This window comes from Rhipicephalus microplus, unplaced genomic scaffold (assembly GCF_043290135.1).
Source record: "Rhipicephalus microplus isolate Deutch F79 unplaced genomic scaffold, USDA_Rmic scaffold_334, whole genome shotgun sequence".
NCBI classification, from domain to species: Eukaryota; Metazoa; Arthropoda; class Arachnida; order Ixodida; family Ixodidae; genus Rhipicephalus; species Rhipicephalus microplus.
In genome coordinates this window covers 52,211-62,652 of record NW_027464902.1, presented here as the reverse complement: position 1 = coordinate 62,652, position 10,442 = coordinate 52,211, and positions in this window count along the sequence as shown.

Here is a 10,442-nt window from a genome sequence, read left to right as displayed (position 1 = left end):
TTGGCTCTCGACGCCCGCATGCGGAGTGCGCGGACAAGGTATAAAAACTATATTTTACTCGCGGTGGCTGCTTAGGCCATAAAAGCAGGGAGCGAGCGAGCGCCTACAGACCGGCTGTGATCTACCACCATTTCGTTATATTGTTCCCTTCACAATTGATCAGGTAATCGTGTATGTACCCAAATTAATACTGCCAAACCATCTGATATTGCTGTCCCGATTCATCTTGTTGGCATCACTTAAAGGAGTACTGAGACAAATTTTCAATATTTAGGAATTGTTGTTCTATAGAAGACGATTGGTTTCAAGAAGATAGTTAGTGTTGCGTGGGAAAGCATAGCATATGTTTTTAACACCTCTACTTTTAAAAGACACTGTCAATTTTGATATGAAGTGGGTGGCTTCTCTGTGATATGACAAGGCAGTGTGACATTGCAGGAACTTGGCAATTTGCTACGTACTAATGGCAGAAATGCGATCTGCTCGTGGTACATTTAAACCATGAGTGCATTGTCCCTATTGACCATGACAGTGATTTCTGTGATTCAGGCTGCATGGAAATTCCGTTTGCAAACTCGGAGGAACCTTGTTGACGCATCATGATATTGTCCACTCCATTGCTTGCCAATACGTTGGAACAAAAACTTTAAAGTCAAAGTAACAATCTCATGCACGCTGGCTGACTATTGTGTGGCAAGTGGTAATACTGCTTGCATACCGAGGAAACTAAAAATGTCCCTTTTGCGATGTCTCAAAATTGTCTCGGTACAGCTTTTAAAGACATTAAAACCAAAAAATTTTTTCGCGTATTAGTCAACTACAATTAATCTATCCAGGAAATACCACCCTTACCGCGAAACGACGCTTGGTAATTGAGATAACGCACCAAAAGAAAATGTGGGTGGAGATGGTCGCTTGATCTTTTCGCACGAAACCAGGTGACATCATAATATTCAAACACGTGTACTGGGTCTTATGTAAATATTGATTCATCAAAATTAAGTACACTGTTATCTGTCGGTGTGATGATCCTAAGATACGAAATTTCCGAAATAATCATCAAGCCAATGTTGCGAAAATACAATTCATTTTACAAATTTGAGCATCACAAAATAACAATAAACTTCATCCCTGATATTTTCTTCGCTGAAAATGAACTTCTGGCTTGAGAGGTCTTGGTGTGCAGCGTGTCAGTCTAAACTGAGACATTAGTTCTCTTTAGTGTACCTTCAAGAAAATATTGCCAACTGCTGGTGTAACACGAGTCACTGCAAACACTGCTTTGAAGCAATTTTTGATTTTATTGAAGTACAACATGAGAGGTTCACTGGCATTTTAGTCCTATCACTTCATTGAACTCGGCCTTGTCGTTGACCCTCGTGTTCAAGCGACTTAACAGCAGTCATGTGTTCTTTTTAGGGCATGACATAGCATTATTATGATCCGTTTCTTGTGCCCAATGCAGGGGCTATCGTGATATTTCTGCGGCAGAATGATCCGAAGACATGCAGTGAATTTAGCTTAGATGTTGAAGACCTGCACTACCATGAAATCGGGTTACTTAGTGACAGATTTTTCATGTTTTTTTCTCTTGCTGGAGAATCGTCAATATAAAGGCAAATGAAGAATGGCAGAACGTTCATAGAACATTCCCTCGCACTACGGAGTGTTCTACTGATGCCAATTTTCAATACAAATGGTTCTATTTAGTTGGGGAGGTGAGGTGGGGCAAATGACTCTACGTCGTGTAGGCAGCTTTGTGACAATGTTGTTTTTGGCTGTGTATGATTGAGAAAAAGGCTAGCACAAAGTTACACAATGAAAAGTTCATTTGAGTTATCTACAACTGTTTTCTGTTCTAGCAACCTCACAGTTGTATGAAAATTTATTCATACATGTGCCTCCGCAATCAAGATGTTTTACCTCAAAGATACCTTGTTTTGCTCTATTGGTGTTTGGCTGGAAATGAAACGAGTATATTATGCAACAAACGGCATTGTAATTGTTTTTTGTCTGGCCCACTGAGCGTTGAGTTGTGAACTTCAAGACTAACAAAGTTTCCATGCGTCCGTCCATTTAACCACCACCAGCAAACTTTATCTGGTGCGTGTAGTGAACAAAACGATAGGCAGGTAGTCTTTTTTTTTTGTAAACGGTTGCGTGTAAAGGAAAGGTGAATTGCCCACAACACTTGTGCAGGCCACGTTCATACGCCTCTGGGCTGTCTAAAAGATACTCTTGCGGTAAAAACTCGATGCTGAAGTGCCTCTGCTTAACTTAATTTGTGCAAAAGACAGGGTTCTTGTTACAAAGGAGCAGATTACTCAAAGCTTAGCTTTATGGAGCCAGCCAATTCAGTAGGCGTTTTTCTCACTTGCTGCTGTGGCTAAGTAACATCGGAATTTGTGCATTGCTAGAGAAGTGTCAAATCTGTTCGACGTTTACTTGTTGTTTAGTTCACTTAACACGCAGTTTCAGTTTTCTCGCTTCCCTGTGTCGGCCTAAATTTAACATGTCTGTTAATGTATGTCTGTATGTTAACATGGATAATTGCTAGGCTTTAATGTGCCAACAAGATATCATTGTGAGGTACGCTGTAGTGTGCGTACCAAGATTGTGACTGCTTGGGGTTCTCCAATGCGCACATATCTTTTGGTTCGCGGGTGTTCTTTTTATATTTCGTCCCCATCTAAATGTAGCCGTTATTGTCGGAAATCCATCCCGCGCTATCAACCATACGACGGCGACACCACCCGTGCTATGCTGTCACAGTCGTTTGACTAATCAACAAACAAACGACAAGTACATGCATTCCGCAGACAGGGTGTACATATGCCGCCAGAAAAAGTGATGCTGCAGCCACTACTTATTCGTTTTTTTACTACAGAAGTGCGCAGTGTAGTATCGTCGCTGCACAGGCATATAAGCCAGTACTACCATAGCAAAAAATCCCAACCAGGAAATGATAACGAGGAAGTTGCCACCACTGCACAACACTGTCTCTTCGATGCCACATGCATATATGCAGTCCGCTTTGCAGAGCTCCTCTCTGTTTTCAAGTGCTATTTATGTGAGAGTAGCCTTCTGACAGTTTTTTTTAAACCACAGTACAGTATTACTGGCGCAATTGCTTTTAGAGCTTTTCGTTCCAAAATGAAGCATGGTAGCGCCACAAGTACGTTCTCTCTCTGCAGCCGGTACGCAAAAGGCTGTATGTGTCGCAAGTTTCTGTCAAGTACTGCTTTTTGGTGAGCTACCTATCCAGTCCTGGTCTCCTATAAAACGAATACTTCAGATCAATGCAAGTCTCTAAAATCGCATGAAATTTCGGAGCTTTATTTTATGCGAAAAGAACAACATAGGAAACCACATCAGCACATCTTTCATAGCCTTTGGAGATACCAATTTAAAATTGGTACAGGAGCCTTGCAATAATCCACAAGTGCCAGTGCTGAAATTGGGTTAGCATAGATTCTTTTATCTTGTGTTGTCTATCTGGTGATCTGTCATCCTCTTGTGCAGTATTAGCTGACGTGTGCCGAAGAATAATCCAGAGTTGAAAGTTCGTGCAGTCGTGTGTCTTGTTGTCCTGTTATAAATTTATACAGCCATAGGCTATAGCTGCTGACTAGTTCACCTGGCTTGCAACCCTGTAAATCATGTGTAGAAATCATGAAAGACCTGGTGTCTATTCGTCAATTAGTCAAACAAGCTTGTTTTAATCAACTTTAATTGAAACCTATTCCTGAATATTTTGGTCTGTGGCAGATAATATTTTGGTCTGCGGCAGATTTTTTTTGCACAATGACTGTTGAAGTATTTGTTCATTTTATTCTATAATGGCCACATGGCATTTGATCTGGATAGTACATTATAACATCTACTGTCATTGTTGTTCATTGTTTTTGCTTGCATATATGTTACACTGCAGTGCTTAGAACTTATCTTGAGGTGTTTATTTCTATTTACGTATGCAGGTGTCTGAAAAAGCACAGCGTTTCATCAAGACGCGGCTGTTGAAGTTTGTTGGCCTTTATGGAGGTTAGGACAGGCACTTTACAGATGTGTTCATAGATTTGCAGCCCGGTCGCTGCTGCCCCTTGGAGCAGGGATCTGCGACAGCCTGTGATGGTTGATTTCCTGCCCAATCGCTGCTTGCAGGACCCTGGGCAGCCCACTGTCTTTGCCTCATCTCCTGCTGCAGCCTCTGATTAATCGCCCAACCTCTGCTGCCCTGGCCAGCCCTATGCCGATAGAGCCTTGCTGTACTCGCCTCCTAGTTTGGGCTTCATTACTGAACTGCAGCAACTTGAAAAGCCGAACTTAAATAAATAGTTTAACTTGGTAAACTTAGAAATAAAGTTACAAAAATTGTGTTCTAGTATTCGTATTTATAGATTGCTAGTGTGCGGAATATTTGCACGGAGCAGTTACTTTAGTTAATGTTTTTTTAGCTAATACTTGATAGAACAGACCAGTCTCGCGAAACTGAAGAAAAAGGTATGTCTTATGCTCTACATGTGGGGAGGGTAATAGGCAATGCAAGAAAAAAGGCAAAAATGGACGATTTAGTGAACTCTTGTAGTGCTTCTACACTAGTCATCCAGTGGTCAGCAGCCTTGAAGTATACTACGCTGCCAAGCTCGTACGGGGCTGCTATAAGCTGCTAGAGGAGATTCTGTGGACGTAATGTAAAGTCCACCGGCAAAGAAATGCCAGTAGTAAAAAGCCCATATTATTAACGGCGGTAAATTGGCAAGCCAATGGTAGCCGATATTCGTCGTAATGCGAATGCTGGCGTAATAACGGCATTTCATTGGCTACAAAGTGGCCCGAGAATGGTCCTATGCTGGATGTATGTTAGCAACTACGTCGCTGAAAGGACAGGCCTTCATTGGCATGTGTAGAGTGGGCCGCCGTCAGCTGGGTGTCGACAAACGCAACGGCAGGACGTCGGCCACAGGTTGGCTTGAACGGCAGTCCTACACCGGAAGAAGTTGCACTTTGCGGATTTGCCAACTTTGGACCAATATTGCAGCTGACGTTAGCCAATACCGGTCCAAGATCGGTCCAACGCCAATGTGCTGCCTGGGTTAGGTTAGGTTGAGTTATGTTCAAGCTAGGTAGCATCGTGAAACTACCGAAAACGACGATATCTAACGAGATAGTGTTGGTTTGTAGCGAGTGCAAAACTGCGCTGGGTGAAATATTGTGAAAGCACACAAAACGGCATTGAACTAGCCAGATACTGCGTCTCGTACCGTTACAAGTGCGAAACTGCTATATTGTGATATTCTCGTGAAAGCGCATGCAAGCATCGTGAAACCTTAAAGAGCGATGTCATTAGCGAGATACAGCGTTCTGTACTGTACTAAGTTGGTGAAAAACTGTGAGGTCATGAAAATATCGTAGTTGGGAACGAAACAGTGTAAGAGAGTGTTTTTAGATACAAGTGCGAAGGTTAGGTTAAGTTATGAAGCGTCATAAAACCGCATTAAACAATGTCGGCTATTGAGATGCAGTGTTTTTCACCATTACAAGTCGGAAACTGCGATATCTTATGTAAAAGCGCATGATACCGTCGTAATGTTGAAAGCATTGTAAAGTATTGAGTAAAACTTTTTTAACGATAGAAGTGCGAATGTTAGGTTAGGTTGAGTTATGTTAGTTTAAGCTAGGTAGCGTCGTGAAACCACCAAAAGCGACGTCATCTAACGAGATAGTGTTGTTTTGTTGCGAATGCAAAACTCCGATATGTGAAAGATTGTGAAAGCACACAAAACGGCGTGAACTAGCCAGATACTGCGTCTTGTACTGTTACAAGTGCGAAACTGCTATATTGTTCGAGCACAACCATTCCATTAGATGAGAATCGATGACAGGCAGAACCCACGTGGCTAATATGTAATTGTTATCACAATGTAATCGACAAAGTAATGTTGTAAACAGCAGTAGAGGCAAGCATGAGTAGTCGTGTTGCAACTGTGAAGCTCGTGCAAAGGCCAGTTTGTCTGTGCCTGCATTCATACGGTGCCAAAACCGTTTCATTCTGGCATGGCATGAGAGAGCGTGCTGTGATGAGCGCATATGCTGTCCCACATCTGGATAGAACGGAGAACATAAACAGGCATTTAATTGTAAGCAACGAAATGAGCAGCAGATCTGGCCCTTCACGTCAGCCCCGAGAAAGCCAAATAACATAGAAGTTAATCTCCTGCAAATATTTTTTTAGCATCCCAGTTTCCTCAGTCTGAGCAACATGGCACACGAAAATTTGTTGGCATTGCCGCCCCTATCTGCCACCACACGTTAATATGGACATTCCGTGCCTTCACAGGTGGAGCGTGCCGAGCCTTCAGCATTGGAGAGATGCCCTCGGTGTCTGCTAGATTGCAGCAGATTCTACACAAGGTCTGTACAACGCTGTCGGGTGTTTCAAAAACACATCAATTTTCTAATTATTTCTTTTTTTAGCTTAGCAAGTGTTGTCGTCCTTGCATAATAACAAGGAAGTCATTTTTTTTATGCTGTTGACCAGTGGTTTGCATTCCAAGGCTCGTTTAGGGCAGTGTGTTGGCTATCGCTTGGACACCAGTGCTAGTACTGAGTGGCAAGTTTCGAAATGTCTCGTAAGTGCTTTCTATTCATAGAAACCAGAAAAGCTGAAACCTCAAAGTGAGGCTTTCCTTAAGGGTTGAGCACCTTAACCATATCTGTCTGTCAGTCGGTCTGTGTAGTATCTATCTGATCGATCGGTTTATTCTAGCCTATTAAGTTTGGGCGCTCTGTGATCGTCTCCTTAACTTGACACCTAAGGTCAGCAACTCACTTATGAGTCGACTTAGTCGAGACTCGCTCATACTCAAATAAGCCAGGTGCTTGACTGATTAGGGGTGAGTAATATTTTAGCGAGCTTGATGTCGAGCGAGTCTCGTTTAAGAAAACTTTGGTGGGTTAGAATGAGCCCCAGGCGCGAAGTATGTATAAGTGAGTTTGAGTGAGCTCTAATGTTTTGCCAACTAATGTTTGACATGAATCAAAACTTGCATGACAGGAAACAGTATGTTATAAAAGGGTTTGATTCAGCAATTCACTGACATTTGCTTTCTATAATATACAAGATGTTTATTTACACTACTTACAAATGCGTTAGAGAGCCAAGAATCTATGGTTGACTGTTTTCGAAAAGTCTCTTGTCACTGTCTTTTCGACCACTTATTCAACCTGCACCGACCGCTTGTCTTCCTCTATTGCTTGCTGCACCGTTTAGTGTACCAAGGGTCGGTAATGCAGTTTCCCTTACATATTGGGCGTGAGGCCCACCACCGGAGGCGCGAGTGCTGTGTCGTACAGGGTTGGATCACGTGATCTCGCCTCGCACTGGCAAAGGAAAGCTGGCGGTTGCATGTGTGATTCTACCGTGACTTTGCAGGGTCTTCATTTTCGAACAGCGTTGTTTTGCTCTGGCTTCATGTGTGCGGACTTCTGCAGACAGACTACACAATCCGGAAAGACAGCAAAATTTACCGGCGACATGCCACAGTGCGCTACATACGTGAAGGTAGTCTCACGGCGGTTGCAGTGCCATTGTCTCCTGTCTCTTTTTGTGTTTTGGTTGTTATCAACAATGGGGTTAACATGAGCACCGACTATGAATGCTCGCATAAAAGCGGAACATTTAGGTTTGCGCACGGGAACCCTGTCACAACTAATAATGAATGTGCGAAAAGTCCAATTATATATATTTCAAAATAGAATGTAGGTGTGTGGAGCTGGGGGAAGTTGCTGTCATTGTCATTACACTCAAGAATGTGCCCCGTTGTTGTCCGATTTGTGAGAAAGTCTAGATATAGCCCGGAAGTTCAATTCTTTTCCCTTTATTTTGGTAATGTCACCTTATTCTAGTCTATTTCGTTGCAGATGCTTCTGTTTGTTCGGCCAGCACGTTAGACGCAACTTTCTTTCTTTTATCATACATGTGTCGCTCCAGTTAGAGCTACTTTTCTGGCCAAGGTAACCTAACAGTAGCCTGTGCCACTCCCACCCTCCTCCCCGGCTCTCCTTCTCTATGTGTGTATTCGACCACACTGGTTTCCGTCCACCAGTAGCGTAGCCAGGGGGTGGCACACCCGGCCCGTGCCTCTGCCCTCCCAATATTTTCCTATGGTATATAGGGGAGCAGAAAATAACGGTGTGACTTTGTTTTCTTTCTTTTCTTCTTTTTTTTGCAATAAAACCTGCCTGTCTACGGTCAGCGTTTTGTTTGCGTGGACAGGGATTTTTTCACCTGTGGTGCGGTAGCACTTTACGCGAGTCACCGAGCGGCGAGGGCAGCAATTGCGAGCCGATGTATTATTGGGAGTTCTTCATCGATGGTGATGACCTATAGATATTGAAAAAGTATCAACACTGGCCAACTTGTGCTATAATAATAGCGCGTGGTTGCTGATGTGGAGAGGCGTTATCAGTATCACTCGCTTATCACTTACTGTCATATGCACGTGCTTCACGAGATAGTCTATGCTTCAAGATTTCTTGGATCTCGCCCTGCACTTTTGGAGTTGGTCTTGCATGAGATGACCGCGAACGGCAGTGCAGCTTGCTTTTGTTTGTTAGAAGCTCTTTACGCTATCATGTCACGATTTTTTTTGAGCGAACGACCACTCTTACGTCACTAAGATTCTTGTGCAATCACAACTATTTAATTTCTTTTTGAGTGTGATGTGTTCTTTTTAATGTCTCCGCGGAACCTAGCTTTCAACTAAACCTTTTTTAGATATTATTTTACGTGTTACGAGGGCTAGATGTCACGTGTGTGGATGTAAAAAAGTAGTGCAGTTCATACCTAGCGATCATCTGTTCAAAAACTTCCTTCAAAATCTGTTTCAGTTTAATGTGTATCCTAAGGAAATTAAAGTATGCACTGGTGCCCCCACGTTGCTAAACATGGATATTTTCAAGCTCCCAGGACAACTTAGTAAAGGCTGCTAACTGCTGCAAAATTGAAATTTCGCTGCTCCAGAAACCGCTCCCAATTTAGTTTCAGCCATCTCACCCCAGTTTGAGTAAAGCGTTAACCTTAGGTCTAAAAACTGAAGGTTCAATTCCTGCAGCAGTTTTGCCGTAAAGTGAAGTACCCTTCCATTCTCCAAAGAGACACTAAAGAGCAAAACAATTTTTTTTGCATATATGTACTTCTAAATACACTATCCGACAAACACTTTTCTTGCGGCAACATGATGCTCGGCAACGGACAAAACATGCAAGAAGAAAATTTGGGTGGAGATTCCACTGAGATTGCCTTTGCCAAACACAGTGACGCACGAAATAATGAAGGCGTCTACTGGGGGGGGGGGGGGGGGTCACACATAGCTTCTACTCATTAAAAATGAAGTACATTCTGTTCAGTGGGTGCTAGACCTAGCATACGATGATTGGAAAATTTCATTGAGCCAATGTCATAAAAATACGAAAAAGACATCTTGAAATTTGCTACGGGATGCTCAAACGCAGGGGTGCAACAGCTGTTCTGATTGCGTCAATTTTATGAAATTGCTCATTTGTGTGCCGAGCTGTGCCAAAACCATAAAATTTGCCGAAATTGTGCCACGCTGCGCCAAAATGCCCGACGGCCCTCTAAATTTTCTCGTTTGCCCTAATGTGAGCGAGAAATGGAGACCATTTTAGCCACTTGTAGTTTGCATCATCAGTCCATGCGGGCAGACCCTAACCATAAACCGCAGTGTAAGACAGCTGCTCATTAGTTCAAGACACTCGCAAAACTCTATCAACCAGATGAAGTTACAACGCCGCGTGCCTGTCGGTCTGCTGACCGCAGCAGATATATTTAACGGCGGGACGACGCAACGACAACACAAAAGATGTGTTGCCGTAGCCAGCAACACTTCGTTGGAAATATGAATTTTCTAGTCATCAAGTGCTGCCATGGCATCTTAGGAACCATTAGGAAATAAAGCTGTAAGTGTTCAAGCTCTCAGCATATCGAGCTTGTACACTACCAGCTTTACAGCCAGTTCATGCCGTGACGTCAGTTGCCATAGCAACACCACATGCGATAGATATCCGGTGCCATTGCGAAGCCAACTGGCAGGTTGGTCTCGCAAAGGTTTGATTAGATTGCTTTATCTGGTCAAACGCGCCTTGCAAGCAAGCCAAAAATTGTGCCCTAAACCTAACTCCTTCATGAAAAAAAAAAATGAAGGGAAGGAGGGGGGGGGGGGGGTTGTGGTTCGAAAATTTCTTGGTCTTGTTCTAACCTGTGCAGAAACACCGCTTAAGCAACCTTCACCTAGTACATGATGGCCTGTGAAAAAGCCTTATAATATTTAGAAGGGGCTTATAGTAGTCTCTAGACACTTTGCAGTTTGTTCAATCACTGATGTATATATATGCCACATATTAGTCAGTAGGAAAAGTTACTG